This window comes from Rhinolophus sinicus, linkage group LG09, assembly GCF_036562045.2.
Source record: "Rhinolophus sinicus isolate RSC01 linkage group LG09, ASM3656204v1, whole genome shotgun sequence".
Taxonomy (NCBI): domain Eukaryota; kingdom Metazoa; phylum Chordata; class Mammalia; order Chiroptera; family Rhinolophidae; genus Rhinolophus; species Rhinolophus sinicus.
The window spans coordinates 59,052,420-59,073,487 of record NC_133758.1 but is presented as its reverse complement, the minus strand read 5'-3'; the positions used below and the strand labels follow the sequence as shown (position 1 = coordinate 59,073,487).

The window sequence follows — 21,068 nt, the reverse complement described above, 5'->3', positions numbered from 1 at the left end:
TATTCAGCTAAAAATTGAGGGTCATTAATATATAAAAAGTAGAGGAAATCTGATTTAGGGCAAAAATTACCATTCTCTCTTACAGTGTCCAATACCTTTTTAAATGAATCAATACTTTGTTTTATAAATTTATCTATTTAAAATTTTTCTGTATTTATTTTGAAATTCTCCCAATTGTACTGCATCATCATTTTAATATCAAAAGTATCAGGTTGGTAAACTTAAATCTTTAAAGTGTACCAGGAATTTTGGTACCTTGTTTGTTTTTTTAATGCTAGGTGCTAAAGGAATTGGCTTGAACCTTACCCAGTGGTGTAAACAAAGTCAGATGAGACCTAGTCTCTGCCCTTTTGGTCTAGTGTGGGATACAAACATGTGAATAAATCATATACACAAAAAGCTATAGAAGCCTAGAACAAGACTTTCCCTATGGGGTACGAGAAATCTTCTAAGAATAGGCAATCAAGAAAGAGCATTCCAGGCCAAGGGAGTATCTTGAGCAAAGGCACCAAGTTTTGGAAGTACCCCAAATGAGTTGGATGAGTGGCTGGAGATGAGACTTGAGAGATTGACTGGGCCCGGGTCTTGGAGAGTAAGATGCTTCATTTGTCAAACTGTTGTGGTTATGTTAAAATGGTTCTCACAATCCATTTGAATCCCCTATTGTGCACTCACACACTGCAGAGGCTAGAAAGCCAAAACTACATTTCCCTGCTTTCATTGCGGCTAGAATTCTGGATGAAAGTCAGCTCTACCAGACAAATGCATTGATGCAGCTAAAAGTGAGGTGGGGGACATCTTTTTGCTTCCCTAGTTGTTACTGCTGGCTAGTATAGCCAGTGAGACACTAAATTGTAGCCGCAATTCAGCTTTGTGGAAGCTAAAAGAGATTACGATAGAGTTGCACCAGCGGCAAAGGCTTCCTTATATCTGGATCACAGTTCCAGTGACAGCCTCCTGACTCCCCCATTCCTGATTATAGGAGAGGCTGCACCTCTCCAGTTCTGCTGCATTCTTGGAGGCCCAACCAGAGCCATTCCTCTAGGCCTTCCAATGATTTTGTAAGCATCTAATCCTCTGTATTAAATCCCCTTCTGATTAAAATGGCTAGAACATCTGTTTCCTGTAACCGAGCCCTGATTAATGCATAGGCTATGTAGTTGGAACTGACTATCCAGCTGTATTCCACCTGAAAAGTGGCTCTAATTCAAGCTCTGGCTCATATATTGGAGAGCCTGTTGCTGGTATACCCAGGAGGCAATGTGGATACACCCCCCCCCCCACACACACACACACATACCAGAAAGCTTCCCTGGCCTAACCCGCTGTAGGTGGAGAATAGGTCACTTGTGAGGGCAAGTCAGGGCAAGCATAAACACAGCCTTCTCTACAGAAATCCTGCTTCTGACATATCCAGTCCTCCCTTCCACACCCAAAGGTAATGGTTGTACAATCCTGACCATGACTCAGGCTAATTGAATGTCTGCAACAATATATTGAATAATTTAAAATATCTATCATCACAGAGATTTGGAACCTCTTTCATTTCCCTACAAACAAAGCCATAGAGGTTAAATCAGAGACTGTTGGGGTCAGGTGGGGGAGGGGTTTTGGTCATGGTGGGGAAGCACAAAGGAGGCAAGGATAACTCTCCATGTATTACACCACAGTGGTACAAACATGAACCACTTTTAATTTTAATCATTGTCTATTTATTTTCAGTAGAGTAGGAAAACACAATGTGTGAAATAAACTCAGTTTTGTAAGCAGCATTTCTTTAGGACATGGCTATGTTTACAAAGCAAAACAATTAGGTAAGTAATAGAACTGGCATAAAGCTATGTCAAAACCATTCAGGTGGCATGCCAGTTCCTAAGATTTGGGAAGCCATTGTAGGATGACAATTAGTCCTTTTGACACTCAGTGCAGTTACTTATTTTTTGTCCCTACTTTTAGAATGGAAAATGGGAGTCAGAAAATTGAAATGACCTGTCAGGCTCACCTGCCTGCTAGGGTCAGTGACAAAGTTGGTCTTCATTCTTGGCTGGTATCTTCTTCACCCTATTCCCACCCTACCTTATTTGTCATATATGGACTCTGAAAGTCACCAGTAAGAATAACCTTGGAGAAGTGAGAAACTTTGACCCACTTCTTCCCAGAGGCCATGGTCACCCACCAGATCCTGGTTCCTCTCTGATGGGGCTGGTCTGTTGCAAAGAGAGCTCAGGAGATTTGGCAGGCCTTTGGCCTGGACATCCAACCTGGGTGCTTCCTCCAGGGTGCTGGCTAGAAGGAAGCAGCTGCCTTCAGGTTCACGGGCAGAGAGGAGGGAGAAGCCTGTCTGTGTCTCATTCACTTCTTTTTGTCTTCCTCTCTGGGCTGCAGTCTATATCCCAGAAAAACAAAAGAGAAAGTGCAGCAGGATGGCTCGAGGAATTTGGATGCTGGCTGAGCACAGGCTGAGAGTTTCTCCTCAAAAGCTAATTACTAATGTGGCCCCAGGACCCAGGGTCAGAGCTGTTCAAGGCAGCAAATGGAAGAGGGGGTAAGGTCCAAGCCAGCCTTGTTGAGGAGCCAGTGGCTGTCGGTGCCTTTTGGGCCAGAGGTTTCAATGCTGTCCTAGTGCAGAGGCCAACCAACAAGGAAGAAGATCTTTGGGCATGGCTGCAGCCCACCACTCTTGCTCCACCTCAAACAACTCCCATTTTATCTGTTTAGATTCTAAGCAGTTTAAGAACCATTGCCCTAGCACCTTCTAGGTCTCAGGTTTGAAGAAATGCTTGCAGGGCCTCATTCAGCCACTGGCTCTGAAGATACCCAGGGCAGAAATGGATGGGATGGAGGAGGGGAGTAATAGCAAGTGCTGACAGAGCAGGAAGGATAGTGGGTCCCAGAAGTTGGCCTTTATCAAACCCTTTTCTAAAGTGCTTCCTGGTCATTCCTACTTAGCTTTGGGGAAAAAAGAAAAGAAAAGGAAACACAACACATTGGAATTGAAGAAAAGCAGAATGAGCCACTCCCAAATGTGCCACTTTGGCATGTGGATCATTTATTTATTTTTTTTGAAACAGGAAAGCATGACATTTAATAGAGTGGAAAGATATTCAATACAAATCAACCCCAAGAAAATAAAAATTCATGAATTAACAGACAAGGACTTATAAACATCTATAATAAATGTTAAATTATATTTTAAAAAGATAAAATGGGTGAAAAAATATGTTCCATCTCATTAGAGAAACAGAAAGTAAAAAAGTTGAAATTATAGAAATGAAAATATAATATCTGAAGTGAAAATCTACTAGATAGTCATAACAAAAATACTGGTTAGCAACAGGAAAACACAGGAAGCCTAAAATTCATAAATCATTTTTACCAAGGTTCACAGTTGTCAGACAACTTTTTTGATTTAACATAAATTTAACCTCTTTTGAGAAGAATGCTGTGGAGGATGTATTCTCATGCATTAAAAGAAATTCTCCTGGCTTCTTAGATTTTTTGTTTGTTTGTTTGATTTGTGTTTACTATTGATCAATATACTACTTTCCATATATACCCCATTTCCCATTTCTAATCTGGGTACTAGTATAGGGGTGGGTTCCAGAAATTCACATTTAATATAGTTAGAGAACATTTACATCTAAAAGAAATAGTCAAATACTAAAGCAGGTGGTGGGGATAAACAAAACAAATAGAACACATTGTTGGGGCCGGCCCGGTGGCTCAGGTGGTTAGAGCTCCATGCACCTAACTGCGAAGGCTGCCAGTTCGATTCCCACATGGGCCAGTGGGCTCTCAACCACAAGGTTGCCAGTTCAACTCCTCGAGTCCCGCAGGGATGGTGGGCTCCACCCCCTGCAACTAACACTGAACACGGCACCTTGAGCTGAGCTGCCGCTGAGCTCCTGTATGGCTCAGTTGGCTGGAATGCGTCCTCTCAACCACAAGGTTGCCGGTTCGACTCCCACAAGGGATGGTGGGCTGTGCCCCCTGCAACTAGAAAAAGGCAACTGGACCTGGAGCTGAGCTGCACCATCCACAACTAAGACTGAAAGGACAACAACTTGAAGCTGAACGGCACCCTCCACAACTAAGATTGAAAGGACAACAACTTGATTTGGAAAGTCCTGTTCCCCTTCCCCAATAAAATCTGTAAAAAAAAAACATCACATTGTGAATTTACATATCCCTTCCTTCATTCAAATGCATTTTTTAAAAAAATTTCACTGCGCTTTCCTTTTATTCTTCTCTCTCTCTCTCTCTCTCTCTCTCTCTCTCTGTCTCGCGCGCGTGCTCGCGTATTAGTTTCAGGTGTACAAAACAATGCAATAGTTAGACATTTCACTCCTCACAAAGTGACAACCCCCTTCCCTCTATCTATTGTCCTTCTGACATCACATATATCTATTACAATTCCATTGACTCTATTCCCTATGCTATACTGTTGTCACGCAGCTGTCTACCTGTCTGTCCCCTTGTACCTGCCCCTAAAGAAAGAAGGGTCTGTGAGACTGATCCTTTTAGGGACTTTGCTTCACCTTTGTGTTTATACCTTATGTCTCCCTGTTTGGCCCCGGAGGATGGCTGGTTAGCCAATGACGAGTAAGACTCCCCATGGAGGGGGGACGGGGGGGGGGGAGGACAACTCAAGCCAGGCACAGTCGAGTGGGGACCAGCAGGAGAACCCACAGGGTTGATAGAGGTGGACATAGTCCCCTACTTTCCCCCAGTTAACACGTTGCATACGGATCACGAGAATCTTCACGAGGGATTTAAACCCCGCCATACGCAACGTGTTAAGGAGAGCTTCTGCCTTTGTAGCTGCATTCCTTCCCACAACCTGCCTGGGAAGAGATTTAATGGTGTAATAACATCAGTTCTCCATCTATTCATTTCAGTAAGTTTTAGCATAAAGGTTTTGTCTCTTGGGGAGGTACATCCTGAAATTGATGGTTCAGCTGCTTGCAACCAAGGGTAATTAGTTCAAATCAGTTTCTTAGTATAATGTGTGAAATTCACAGACCTTGGAGAAAACAATGTTGCTTTCTTGTGTGTGCATCAATAAAAGCCACAAGGCAGCCCAATTCCAGGCTCTCAGTCCTTTCAGGCTGTGAGACTCTTGGCCCCTGTATCATAACTTTCTTGATTTGTTTCTTTTTTAACCCTTTGCCTGTGTTGCGCTGGATGTGACACTATACTATGTGGATTATTTTTAGCTGAAGGCAATTAAGAAAAACATTTGCCTGTCCCTTAACTGCATAAAAGAATTTAGATAGGGGGCCTGGCCCAGAAAGAGAGCTATTATCAGAGATAACTTTTTTATCTGAAAGAACTTACCTATATGGTAGGGCAAACATCTGATTACCAAACATCTGCTCTTCTTATCTTCCTGTGCATTGCCCTCCTCCCCTTGGAAGCCCCAGGCCCCTATCCCATTCCTTAGCTCAGGATGGCATTTAAGCCTCAATTGCCTTTGGGTCTCATGTTTTTATGGAGTTCTTGTTTGTATGAAATTAAATTTGTGTGTCTCTTTTTAATATATTTCATGTCAATTTAATTATTAGTCCAGCCAAAGAACCTAGAAAGGTAGAAGGGTAGAAGTAAAATTTGAACCTCCCCACAATTATTTACTGCAAAACAGTAACTTTACAGTAGGAAAACCTGGTGGAGTTCCACTTTAACTAAACGATCGCACTTAACATTAGCAATATTGGGATAAAGTAACATCATGGACCTCCTGATAAGATGAACTGAGGGCACAGTACTACACACAGTATTTCTGCCAAAAATGCAAAGCCTGGATCGAATAAGAAAGAAACCCAAACTGAGGGACAGTCTAGAAAATAACTGTCCTATGCTCTTAAAAAAGTATCAAGGTCAAAAAAGACAAAGAAAGACTAAAAAATTGTTCTAGATTAAAAAAGACTAAAGGGGCACGGAAACAAAATGAAATGCATGGTCTTGGATTGGATGTTAGACCAGGGAAAAAAAAATCCATAAAGGACATTATTGTGACAGTGGAAGAACCTGAAGATGGGGTGTGAATTAGCTAACAGTATTATATCAATGTTAAATTTCCAGATTTTGAACACTGTACTCTGGTTTTGTAACAGAATGTCTTTGTTCTTAGGAAATAAACCCTGAAGTTAGGGGTAAAGTGTAAAAATGTTTTCAGTTTGTTCTCAAGTGGTTGAGAAAGAAAGGAAATGATTTTTAAAAATTACATAAGTAATACACGTTCAAGTCAAATAACAGCATATAAAGGTAAAAATCTCTCCCACACGCTCGTTCTATTGCTGCTTCCCAGACATAAGCATTATCTTTTATATCTTTCTATGTGTTCAAATAATCATCTATACACAGATGTATGGTTTGTTGGATTTTGGTCTCTCTTTAAAAATGGGGTCATATATTACACGTTACTCTGTAATTTGATGTTTAAAATAGTTTTTACAATACATGCATATGGTAAAACAAAACAAAACACAGTACTGAAACATTTTAATAAAAGCCACCTGCCCCATCCCTTCCTGACCCTAAGGTTGCTTCTCAGAGCAATCATTCTTTAATTACTTGTTTGTTTTTCTGGTAATTACTTCTATAGCTCTAAATAATATGCTTAAACTGCTGTTTCTGGATATATGAATGATACATTGACTTCTTGCTGTGTGAGGATTTAATCCACTTATACCCTGCTCTCCCCCACTCTTTCCAATAGTTTTTATCACTGTTTTTAGTCCTTCTTGTAACTTCAGATTTTATGATTTTTTTTCTTGTTCTATCAACTCTAGACAGTATCTGAGTTCCAATTTTATAAGATATAGATATTCTGGAACCTACTCTTTTCTTCACCTTATTCTCTCACCTCTCTACTTCTGTTATTTGTGATTTTGATTGTACATCATCAAACTTGATAATCCTTATGTTTTGTTCTGTAATCATAATTATCTTCCTTGCTGATTCTATATGTAGACTGTAAATGTTGAAAAATCAATAAATATTGCTCATATGATTAGAACTACATAAATATTACCTGCACAACCAAGCAGTGTACTATGGTTATTATATTTCTTTTCTTGGGTAGCCCTTGATTTTCTTTGTGTTCAAATTCTTAACAGTATGCCAAGGGTCTTCCAATTTTTAAAATAAACATATGGCAATTCAAAGATGTAGATTTAAAAATTTTAAATTAACAAAATTTTTATTGTGGTAAAATATACTCAGACATAACATAAAATTTGCCATCTTAACTATTTTTAAGTGTGTAGTTTAGTGGCATTAAGTACATTTACATTGTTCAACCATCACCACTACCCATTCATAGAACTTTTTCACCATCCCATACTAAAACTCTGTACCCATTAACAGTAACTCCCTATTCCACCCCCCACCATCCGCTACCCCTATTCTACTTCTGTCTCTATAAATTCGACTACTCTAAGGACTTCATATAAATAAAATCAGACAATATTTGTTCTTTTGTCCATTTGGCTTACTTCATTTAGCATTATTCCCTCAAAGTTCATCCATATTGTAGCATGTCTCAAAATTACCTTCCTTTTTAAGGATGAATAATATTTTACTTGTATTGTATGTGCATATACATTTTGTTTACCCATTCACCCAATGGTGGACAATTTGGTTGTTTCCACCTTTTGACTATTATGATTAATACTACTACTGTGAACACTGGTATACAAATATCTGTCTGAGTGCTTGGTTTCAATTATTTTGGGGACTTATCCAGAAGTGGAATTGATGGATCATATGGTAATTCTATGTTTAATTTTTGATGAACCTCCATACTATTTTCCTCAGCAGCTGCACCATTTTACATTCCCAACAGCAATGAATAAGGGTTCCAATTTCTGTGTTTTGATAATAGCCATCCTAATGGGTGTGAAGTATTATCTTATTGTAGTTTGTAAAAATAGTTATTGGGGTAACATTGGTTCATAACATTATTTGCCAATTTCAGGTGTATAACTTTATAATACAACATCTGTATACGCTATTGTGATGCTCAACATCACTAGTTACAAGGGAAATGCAAATCAAAACCACATGAGATACCACCTCACATCAGTCAGAATGACTATTATCAATAAGACAAGAAATAACAAGTGTGGGAGAGGATGTGGAGAAAGGGAACCACTGGTAGGAATATAAACTGGAATATAATATGGAAAACAGTATGAAGGTTCCTCAAAAAATTAAGAATAGAACTATCATGTGACCCAGCAGTCCCTCTTCTGGGTATCTACCTGAAAATTTTTGAAAACACTTATTCATGAAGATGTATATACCCCTATGTTCATTGTATCATTATTTACAATAGCCATGACATGGAAACAACCTACGTGTCCTTTGACAGATGACTGGATAAAGAAGATGAAGTACATATATACAATGGAATACTACCCAGCCATAAAAAGATGAAATATTGCCGTTTGTGACAACATGGATGGATCTTAAGAGTATTATGCTAAGTGAAATAAGTCAAAAGGAAAGGACAAGAACCATATGATTTCACTTATATGTGGGTTAGTGTGGTTTTCATTTGTATTTCCCTAGTGATTAGTGATGTTGAGCATCTTTTCATGTGTTTATTGGCCATTTGCATAGCTTCTTTGGAGCAATGTCTGCTCAAGTCCTTTGTTCATTCTGTCCAAAATTTATTTTTAAAATTGTGGTAAAATATACATAACAAAGTTAACCACTTAACCCATTTTAAGTGTACTATTCAGTGGGATTAAGTACATTTATATTGTCGGGTGCAACTCTTACCCTATGAACTTAATTGGGTTGCTTTGTTATTGTTGAATTTTAGTAATTCTCTATATGTTCTGGATATTAATCCCTTATCAGATACGTGATTTGCAAATATTTTCTCCCATTCTATGAATTGCATTTTTACTACTGACTGTGTCCTTTGATGCACACACGTTTCACATTTTAACGAAGTCTAATTCGTCTATTTTTTCTTTTGTTGTCTATGCCTTTGGTGTCCTACCCACAAAATCACTGCCAAATCCAATGTCGTGAAGTTTGGCCCTGTTTTCTTTTAAGAGTTTTATAGTTTCAGCTCTTAACATTTAGGTCTCTGAACCACAGTACGTAGACTGTATAACTTGTTAAATTAAAACAATCTTTAAAAAAATTTTTTAAATCCAATCATGCCAGTCTCTGCTCAGAAATTTGCAGATGTTTCTCATCTCACTCAAATCAAATTGCATCACTCACATCAATGCAATTGTTGGAAAAGACGTTAGTAAGAAAGTTACCTTTCGTAACTTGATGTGTCTTTATTACTCCTACAAAGATTTGATGAAAAGTAAAAAGCAAATGTCAGCCAAGACTAGTGAAGAGCAATACAACCAGAAGTGGCATTTAAAAAAAAAGAAAGGTCAACTGGAACATGGATTCTTCTGGGCAATTTTCCCAACCTCGTCCCTCCAAGGAGTAAGGACACTCCCAACCATTTCCTTGAAGGCAACTGTGGCTTGCTAGAAATAGAGCCCCTCAGGAGTGCCTTCTTGTTTTTTATTTAAATGTTTTTTTCTTTAGATTTTTTTTTTTTTTTTGATGTCTTTATTTGTCCCTTTCATTCCATGTTCTCTCAAGGCCAACAGACCAGCTTCTGTACAGATTGCCTTGATGTGAGCACCACAGAGGTCATCTTTAGGTCAAGTGGTCTAGGGTTCTATCATCCTGCTTGTGTGAATCGCACTTAGACCTTTTGAGCAGGGGTAACTTGACCTCATCAATGTGGCCTGGTGTGATAAGTGCTGGATCCAAATTTTCTATTTGGTGGCCATGGTAACTTTTAGGGATCCTCTTGAATCAAATCCATCCAACTGTTCCAACATGGTTTGCTGAATTTCTCTCACCACCAGAATTAGAGTCGTATCTTTTGGTCACACAATGTCATCAATTTCTTCAATAAATACGATGGATGGTGCATGTTCTTCAGCAACTTAAAACAATTCCTGCACAAGTTTGGGCCCATCATCTATAGTGTTTCCTTGAAAATAAGACCTAGTTGGACAATCAGCTCTAATGCGTTTTTTGGAGCAAAAATTAATATAAGACCCGGTCTTATTTTACTATAATATAATATAATATAATATAATATAATATAATATAATATAATATAATATAATATAATATAATACTGGGTCTTACATTAATTTTTGCTCCAAAAGACATATTACAGCTGATTGTCCAGCTAGGTCTTATTTTCAGGGAAACACAGTAGGTACTTCTAAATAAGTTTAGAGCCAATCACTCTCAAGAAAGTGGCCAAGATTTGGTTTGCTACTGCTTTGGCTACTAAGCTTTTACCTAGGCCAGGTGGATCGTAGAGAATGACCCCCTTATAAGGCTTTAAACCCATCTCTTTATAATATTCAGGATGAGCAAGAGGAAGCACCACAGATTCCTGAATTTCCTGGATTTGGTTGTCCAACCTCCCCAATATCAGCATAGGTCTCCTGGGGGCCTTTTTCATCTTTATCACTGTGAGTAGGGAATCTATGTCATCCCTCAACACCCCTATCACAGCATGCACCTTGTGGCTGAGCAGGACCAAGCAGCCCAGTTCCAGCACATCCATCTACAAATAAAAGAATGCTGACACAGTGTTCTGAACCCACAGATGGAGACACAATGGCCTGATTGTCATCAATAATCTAATAATCTCTTCCATGGATATGTATATGTATATGTATATGTATATGTATATGTATATGTATATGTATGTGTGTGTATATATATAATATATATATATATAATATATATATATATAATATATAGTGCCCCAAAAACATACACATATTTTAAGAGATGTTAACACTTTGCTCAAGCAGTAGTTAGCCGTGATCAGAAGTATCTGGATGCTGATGGTAACCACTTTGAGCACCTCTTGTAATTGCAGAAGTCAAATGTGACTTGCAGTCATCTTTTGTTATCGGTATATATTAATACCGAAAGTTTTTCCTTTCTTTCTTAAAATATGTATACATCTTTTTGGCACCCTCTGTATATATACATACATACATACATACATACATACATACATACCTGTACATAGAAAAAACAGATACTTCAAAATGTTAAGGGTGGGGATTCTGTTGTAGTAGTCCAGGGAAGAAACCTGTCCAGGAAAGTACCACGGAAGTGAAAGAAATGCTAAAAACGACAAGAAACTTTCTAGACTGGGAAATTGAAAGAATGATGCAATTAACATGAAAGTCTTTAAAGCTGTCATTCTTACTACATAATAGTAACATAAATACATTTAAAAAATCCACCCTGAGTTCAGATAAAACTTTAAAAGAATTAAAGAGAGACTGTGGCTTAGTCTGTGTTTTATGAAACACAATTCCTGAGACATGACCATTGTAAAAAGGGTTCTGTAGATGTACACAGTACCTCTCTTTGAAATTTTAAAGGCTCTGAGAAACCCTGAAGTTAGGAAACATGATTAGTGTTGCTTAACGCAGCTTTATTGTGATAGACACTACTACTCACATATCTACTCTCACTTTTGTTTTTATAATATAACTCTGATTTGTTCAGGGCAACAATGTGCCCAGCAAAAGAACTACATTTCTCAGCATTACTTGCAGCTAGAGGTGTCCAGGTGACATGCTTCTAGTCAATGAGGCTGGAGTGGAAGTTGTTAGGTGGGGTTTCCTAAATAGCTCATAAAAAGAAAGGCTGACTGAGCTGGCAAATATGGTTTGCCATTTTCCCTTCCCCTTTAGTCTTCCTGAAACATGGATGTGATAGAGAAGGTGGCACAGTCATCTTGACACCCTGAGGTAACAAGCATGAGGATGAAAGCCACAGGATAAGGATGACTGAGCAATAGTATAAAAGCAGCTTTGGCCCCTGAAGGCTTCATGGGTTGACAGCTCTTCTCAGAACTTCTTGATCCATGAGAAAAATGAAATATATGTTTTCCTAAGGCACTATGGGTTGGGTTTTCTATCAAAAGATAAGAGTTTGGGAACTTGATGGCACCATAGATCAGCCACACTAAAATAAATTAAAACTTCTTTTACAAAAGAGAAAAATAAAGCTCTAATTTGCTTCTCACTTATACCTGAGACAAATAATTGCATTATTCTTGGGTTTTTGATAAGGAAGGAGTAAAGCACAGTCATGCTTTGTAAATGCTGAGTCTGAGGTATCTGTGGGAAAGCCAAATATAGAGAACCAGGAAAGAGCACGATGTGTGGGTCTGGAGCTTGGGAAAAAGATCTGGGCTGGAAAAGAACAGGTCATGTAAGTTCAGGGTGGTCACTTTTAAAGTCCCTCATTGCCTGTCTTGGAACACATATGTTCCAAGGAACAGAGCAAGGTATCAGATTTGGTCTCCAAATGAGGAAAGATCTTCCCATAGTCAGAACTCTCCAAAAATGGAACAAAGCTTCTGTAAATTAGGAAGCACTTTGCTCCTTAAGCAATGCAGAGACTGCACACTCAAGTGGTGGGGAAGATGTCCAGAGCACTGGGAAGGTGGATTCAAAGATTGTTAAAGATCTTTCAAAACTTGAGTTGCTAATATTCTAAGCATCTAATTTTGTTCTGAAGTGTGAAGTTATCAACCTTGTAAAAAGGCTCCACCCAACACTGAGATCACAGTTCTTCATTGCTATTGCACCCATCCTTGCTCTGATGCCATGTCCTTTCATGGAATCTAGGGCTGTGTGGATAGTGCTTGATTTTATGAAAGGTCTCAGATATTTTTATTAGATAACTATTAGATTCACTTATTGGGTAATTATTAGACTCAAGATTTTTATTTTTTAACTATTAGTGCCTTTTTTCCATAATTACTAAACTAATACATGCTTAAAACAACGACGAAAAATTGGTAAACTCAAGAAAACACCAAGGGAATGGAAAATATGTAATACCACCATCCAGAGATAACCCTAATTAACATTTTGATATAAAATATCATATCTTTTTTGTGTGTATAATTTTTTTCCATAAAGTTGTATTCTATTTTACATGCTATTTGCACAATATTTTTAAAGCTTATTTGACACAGATTTAAACTTACAGAAAAGTTGTAAGAATGGTACAAAGAATCCAAATATACCCTTCACCCAGATTTACTGCATTCCTTTTTAAAATCAGTTGCAGGTTCCAGTCAAGATGGCGCAGTAGGTAAATGATGTGCTCACCTCATCTCATGACCACATCAAAACTACAACTAAACTACAAAACAACCATCATTGAGAATCACCTAAAATCTTGCTGAACTGAAGCCCTACAACTAAGGACATGCAGAAGAAGGTACCTTGAGAATGGCAGGAGGGGCAGAACAGGCTGGCCCCACACCCATGTGTGTGACCATTAAAAATTGGGTGGTGTATCTCAGCTGTGGAGGTTGCCCCACCCCCACCCCCAGGAGCAAGAGGTCCCAGCCCCACCCCACCACAGGGTTCCAGTGCCAGGAAGAGAAGTCCCCATAATTTCTGGTTGTGACTGAAGTGAGATGGAGGGTGGCTGGAGTCCCAGGTGCTCCTCTTAAAGGGACCATTCAAGGACGTACTCACTGATGGAATCACTGGCTGTGAGCTCCAGTGCTGGGGCAGCAGCTGAAAAGGCAGCAGGAACATATGGCGGGAAACTGAGTTGTCTGGCTTGAGATGGGGGATGGAGGGGCAGCTTTCTCACGGACAAAGGATCTAGCAGAAGCCACTGTTTCTTTATTGAGCCCTCCCCCTACCCAGTATGCAGACACAGGTAGCCGTCATATCTGAGTCTCCATCAAGTTGGCTAACACTCTTCATTGGCTATGCCCTGGTGATTCAAGATCCCACTCTACCCAACTTTTGGACACTGCCAAGCTGCTTCTAGTGACTTTTTTTTTTTTTTTTTTTTAAGGGAGGGTTGTTGTTGTTTTTTAACTTTTATTTATTTAAGTATTTTTCCAACACCCATCAGCTCCAAGTCAAGTAGTTGTTTCAATCTAGTTATGGAGGACACAGCTCACAGTGACCCATGTGGGGTTCAAACCAGCAAGCTTGTTATTAAGAACAATGTGCTCTAACCAACTGAGCTAACCGGTGCCCCTCCAGTGGCTTTTTTGTACAAACTGCCTGCCTTGGCTCATGCTGCAGACTTCCCTAGGGTCTCTCAAAGGTTCTTGGAACACATACAAGCAGCATCTAACTTGAGCATGTCCTGTACCCTTAACTGAACAGCTCTAAGCCTGGCACTAGCAGCAGCTGGTCTTGGTTGTGGCTTGGCCTCTGGAGGCACTTCCAAACACAGTATGGGCTGTGGCCATCTGTGGATTTTCTGTGGCTCCTGCCAGGTAGCCCCCAGTGCTAGGGGGACTGGTTGTGGCTGAATCTGACCTGGCCCCTTCCCAGGTGGCCTTGGAGCTGGCTCCCCCAGCAGCCAACTTTGAAAGAAGGTGGGGAATCACCCAGCCACCTCCAAGGATGACACACCCAACGGACAGATTGGGAAGGCACCAGAACCCTGCTGAGGCAGATTCTGTTCTGTATGGTCAGCCTCTGCACCACAACTCCTCCAATGTACTCATGGCTAGTCCTCACAACCAATGAGCCATAAGGTCAGTCTCTCCCACTGATTTGCAAATAGCAATTAAGGCTCGACTACAAGAGAAGGGCACACACAGCCCACACAAGGGACACACCTGGAGTGCGAGGCTCAGATGACCAGGAAGACTGCGCAACTGAGCTTCACAGCACACCTACTACATATGGCCACCCTACTAAGGCTGGAAAATACAATAGCCCTACCTAATACAAGCATAGACAGACGGCCAAAATAGTGAGACAAAGAAACATGTCCCAAATAAAAGAACAGAACAAAGCTCCAGAAAAAGAACTAAACAAAATGGATACAAGCAATCTACCAGATACAGAGTTCCAAACACTGATTATAAGGGCACTCAATGATCTTAGGGAGAACAACAAAGAGATAAGAAACAAAAATGGAGATGGAAAACATGAAAAAGAACCAGTCAGAAATAAAGAATACAATAATGGAGATGAAGAATGCATTACAGGGAATCAACAGTAGATTAGATAAAGCAGAGGATTGAACCAGAGATATAGAAGATAAGGTAACAGAAAACACCCAATCAGAACAGCAAAAAGAAAAAAGAATCCAAAAAAATTGAGGGGAGTTTAAGGGTCCTCTGGGACAACATCAAGCTTACCAATATTCGCTTTATAGGGATGCCAGAAGGAGAAGAGAGAGAGCATGTAATTGAAAACCTATTTGAGGAAATAATAACAGAAAACTTCCCTAACCTGGTGAAGGAAATAGATATACAAGCCTAGGAAATGCAGAGAGTTCCAAACAAGATGAACCCAAAAAGGCCAACACCAAGACACATAATTAAAATGACAAAAATTAAAGACAGAGAGAATCTTAACAGCAGCAAGAGAAAAGCAGTTAGTTACCTACAAGGGAATCCCCATAAGACTACTAGCTGATTTCTCAACAGAAACCTTGCAGATCAGAAGGGACTGGCAGGAAATACTCAAAGTGATGAAAAGCAAGAACCTTCAACCAAGATTACTCTACCCAGCAAAACTATCATTTAGAATCAAAGGACAGATAAAGACCTTCCTTGACAAAAAAAAAAGCTAAAGAAGTTCACCACCACCAAACCAGTATTATAAGGACTCTTATTATAAGGACTTCTTTAAGATGAAAAAAATATGAATAATCAAATGGCAATAACTACATACCTATCAACAATTATTTTAATGTAAATGGATTAAATGCTCCAATCAAAAAATAGGGGCGCTGAATGGATAAGAAAACAAGACCCTTACATATGCTGCCTGTAAGAGATGCACTTCAGATTGAAAGACACACACAGGCTGACAGTAAAGAGATGGAAAAAGATATTTCATGAAAATGGAAACAAACAAACCAAAAATCTGGGGTAGCAATACTCATACCAGGCAAAATATAGAGTTTAAAACAAAGACTATAACATGAGACAAAGAAGGACCTAGGAATCCCACTTGTGGATATTGATCTGAACAAACCCAAAATGATACCTTGAGGGGACACGCTCATCCATATGTTCACTGTAGCATTATTTACATAAGCCAAGATATGAAGGCAACCTGGGTGTCCTTGAATGGGTGAATGGATAAAGAAGAGGTGGTATATATATACAATAGAATATTACTCAGCCATAAAAAAGAGAAGGAAATCTGGTAATCTGTGACAACATGGGATGGACCTAAAGGGTACTGTGCTGAGTGTAATAAGTCAGACAGCAAAAGACAAGCGTCATATGATTTCAGTTATAAGTGGAATCTACAGAAAAAAATAAACAAATGAAATAGAAACAAACTCAGATACAGAAAATGTTATGATGGTTGCCAGATGGGAGGGGGATTAGGGGTGGGAGAAAAAGGGAAAGAATTAAGAAGTACAAATTAGTTGTTACACAGTAGTCATGGGGATGTAGGGTATAGTATAAGGAATATAGTCAATAATATTGTAATAACTAGGAATGGTGCCAGATGGTTACTAGATCTATCAGGGATTGATGGGAGGGGAGTTGGGGGCAGGGTGAAAAAGGTGAAGGTATAAAGAAATACAAATTGCTAGTTTCAAAATAGTTCTGGGGACATAAAAGTATTAGGAATATAATCAATAATATGGTAATAACTATGTATAGCGCCAGGGGGATCACTTCCTAAATTATATAAATGCCTAACCACTATACCATATACGTGAAATTAATATAAAATAATATTGAATGTCAACTGTAATTGAAAAATTTTTAAAGGGGGAAAGATCAATAATACTGTGATAGCATGGTACAGTGTCAGATGGTCGCTGGACTTACCGTCATGATCACTTCTCTAGCATAGGGAATGCAATCAATAATGTTGTAATAATTCTGTATAGTGCTAGGTGGGTACTGTTGAATAACTATGATGTACACCTGAAACTAATATTGTATGTTAGCTATATTTTAATAAAAATCTTTAAAAAGAGAGAAAAAATAAAATAAAATATTTGCATATTATGAACATTTTTCCATGTCCATAGACAACATTATCATTATGGCCAACATTTACTACTGGCAGGTAAGTCACCATGAGTTCTACTATTCCCACAATGTCCCCCTGAGATAACTACTATTATTATCACATTTCAAATATGAATAAATTAGGCCTTAGTCAAGTGCTTCCAATATTTCACCTTATAATTTTTTTTTAAAGATGTCTTTTTCTGATCCCTATCTTTGTGCATCTACTTATTCCTTAAATTTTTGACATCATTTCTCAATAAGATGGACCATGAAATCCTCCAAACCCAATGACAGGACAGAAAGGAAAACCGCAGTTGTCATAGAACTTTAAACCGGTTGTCCCATTACTGGGCCATGTCACGGCCGATAATGCACAATGACTAACTATACTTTAACAATTTTCTAGTGACATTGTAAATAGCATGATAATACGGCATTTTTAAAAATGATTCTGAATTACTTCGTGAAATGTAAGTATACAAAACATACTCTGCTCTCTAGAATCCCATTGGTATTTCTTCATATTAAAATATGTATTCCCCATGTACAGAAAAGCATTATTTACAATGGCCAAAAGGTGGAGGCAACCCAAATGGCCGTTGATGGATGACTAGATAAAAAAAAAAAATGTGGTCTATCCATACAATGGAATATTCAGCAGCCTCTAGAAGGAAGGAAATTCTGACATATGTTACAACATGCATGAACTTTGAGGATATTATGGTTAAGTAAAATAAGCCAGTCAGAAAAAGATAAATACTATATGGTGCTACTTATATGAAGTCTCTAAAGTAGAGACAAAAAGTAGAATGGTGGTTGCAAGGGGCTGGGGGGTGGGGAGGGCAGAATGAAGATGTATTGTTTAATGGTTACAGAGTTTCATCTTTTTATGAGATGAATGACTTTTGGAGATTGGTAACATAATAATGTGAATATATTTAATGTCACTGAACTATACACTTAAAAAAGATTAAGATGGTAAATTTTATGCTATGTGTATTTTACCACAATTAAAAACTAAAAATAAATTTAAACATATGCAGTAGGTGCTTCATATTAAATACTAAAGCATGATGAATGGATGAATGAGCCTCAGAAACAGTGGCTAATGTTTCTGAGACATATGGACAGATGCTCCAAAGAGGTAACTGTGAGCTGAAATAGTGCAGGAGATTGTTGGCAACGGGGCATCTCTGGAAATGGCTTGCAGACCATAACCCCCTGGTGTGGAGGCCTCGCCATTTTCCAAATGGAGATAGGAAGCCTGAGGCCCTGAAGCCAGTGGATCTGCCATCACTCCAACTTCTTGTAGGCTTCCTCTATTAACTATCATCCTGTTGTCACTTGCTCCAGCCCCTTGACCAGAATTCTCCTGCCTCTGAGTGCAGTATTCGTTCCTTAACTCTGAGGTTGAAATATTACCAAATTAGAGACCATTTATTGAGTGTCTACAGTATGTCCTGCATCAAGTGCTTTATGTACATTATTCCTAATTACTATTTTCACAGTGACTCCATGAGAGAGGTTTTGTGATTTTTGTCTTACTCATGAAGAGATTAAAGTCCTGAAAGGTTAACTTACTCAAGGATACGCAATAAAAAGTTAAGTTCCTTCCATTGTTCCACATGGCCTCTAAGATGATAAAAATAATATGATCCCTACAGCAACTAGCATATTTTTAAAGCCCCCCTAAGGTCTCAGAGGTAAAAATGTACTATATGAAGCAACTCAGGGTTGACTCAAAATAATAATTGCTAATATTTACTGAGGATTTAGTACGTTAGGAACTTGGCTAAACTCTAATTACATTACCACACGTAATACATCCAGTAACCCAGGTATGTGTAAGAGTATTGACTTGTCAGTGACTGACACACTAGTAAAGGCTCAGTAATGGTCAGCTGCTTCATGAAGGAGGATTGATACTTCTTTCACATTCAAATATGATTCCCAAGATCAATACCAATTCTGCAACTGCTACTATTTTATTTTTTTTAGCATTAGAAACACATTTCTGGATGATTTTAAGGCAGAACTTGGTTTGAATTCTAATTCAATGCTACCATTGTTTTCCATGGTAACAACCCTAAAAACATAGGAAGATCTACCAGCAATAAAAGAAGCCACTGAGAATATGAGGTCTGACAATTAAGTTTGTGAAATTGTTGCAAAGATGTTGCTAAACTTTTTTTTATATCAGAGGCATTATTCATTACGAATTTGTACCAACTGGACAAACAGTTAACCAAGTTTACTATTTGGAAGTGTTGAAAAGGCTGTGTGAAAAAGTTAAGACAACCTGAACTTTTTGCCAAAAATTCATGGCTCTTGCATCATGACAATGCACCAGCTCACACGGCTCTATCTATGAGGGAGTTTTTAGCCAGTAAACTGTATTGGAGCACCCTCCTTACTCACCTGATCAGGCCCCCAATGACTTCTTTCTTTACCCAAAGACAAAGGAAATATTGAAAGAAAGACATTTTGATGACATTCAGGACATCAAGGGTAATAAGATGACAACTCTGATGGCCATTCCAGAAAATGAGTTCCAAAATTGCTTTGAAGGATGGATAGGTGCTGGCGTCGGTGCATAGCTTCCCAACGGGAGTACTTTGAAAGTGACTGTAGCGATATTCAGCAATGAGGCATGTAGTACTTACATCTAGGATGAGTTCGCAAATTTAACTGGCATACCTCATATGTGCGCTTGTAGCAGAAAGGCATTCATTAATCCAACAGATAGCTTGTAAGTGCCTTCTATTTGCCAGTCCAAACTCTGTTTCCCCTCCTCCCATCAATGACCCCCCCAAAAAAAACCAAACCCTCTTATGCCCCCCCCAAAAAAACAGCTAATTTCAAGAGGGTACCAGTTGAAACATGGATTTGGATCCTTTACAGCAAGTTCTACAGTACTGACCCTCAAAATTTTATCCTTACAAGTTGAATCTCATGAATCTTTATTAAATGTCCTGGTTCCAGCTGAACAAAAGCCCCCGTTTTTCTAAATGTACTATTCTCCCTCTATTACATAACCTTTAAATCATGTAACAAATATTTGCAAAACTTGTTTTTCCTCCCATCCCCATTTCCCATCGTTTCATTTTAATTCCTCTTCTTTAGACTAGGCAATTACGGTTACCAGTGTCTCAGTCCTTCCAGAGATATGTTATGCCTTTACAAGCTCATATATATCTTTACCTATGTGGAGCATTAAAAATAAAAAAAGAAAGAAAAGAAAAACGCGAACCATGGCATATCGATAACACATTTTTCTGCACTTTGCTTTCTTTCACTTAATGTATCTTGGAGTTGGTTCCACATTAGTATATAAACTGCTGCTTTGCTCTTTCTAGCAATGACGTTATTCCTCTAAAAGAATGGATTCTCATTTATTTCACCTTATCATTCTCTGGTCTCGTGGCTCAATATAGGAGAAAGTCTTTTTGTCTACATGAGTCGATCTGAACGTACTAGGAATTCCCATTCTGCCCACCTCTCTAAATCGTCAAGACGGAAAACTCCTTAATTAGGTACAATGAGGTATCCCTAACCCCAACTGGCGCTGGGAAGAGCCTGGATAGCGAGGACGCAGATGCGGCTCTCACCTTTCCCCCGTGTACCCTATAGCCCAGCCCCACCCTACGCTGAGGGCGGGGCCGGCCGAGGGGCGGGCAATCTCAAGCACACAAACTTCCATTTTCCCCGTCTCCATCAGCGCCCGCAGTGGGTGCCGCCATCTTATACTTCTGGACACCTACCACGTCAAGAAAAATACCTGTTAACTCCGCGCCAGCCATCGTTTACGAGAAGCCTGTGTTGCAATTACTTCCTTCAGGTCACCGCGTTGACGAGAAACGGGAAAGCCTCTCAGCGTTCCTTTCCACCACAAAGGAAGCAGCCATCCGTACGGCAAACCCCTCCATTTGCGGAACTGGCTTGCTCACGTGACAAGGGAGGTGCGAGCCAACATAGGCGACTCTCTCTCCCTCTGGCGGTGGGGCCC

The 21,068-nt window shown here is 39.1% G+C and overlaps 1 pseudogene; it reads right to left on the bottom strand.

Annotated features, from left to right (window-relative positions):
- Positions 1–2,402: 2,402 nt before the first annotated feature.
- Positions 2,403–16,879, bottom strand: LOC141573110 (26S proteasome regulatory subunit 4 pseudogene; annotated as a pseudogene).
- Positions 16,880–21,068: the final 4,189 nt, after the last annotated feature.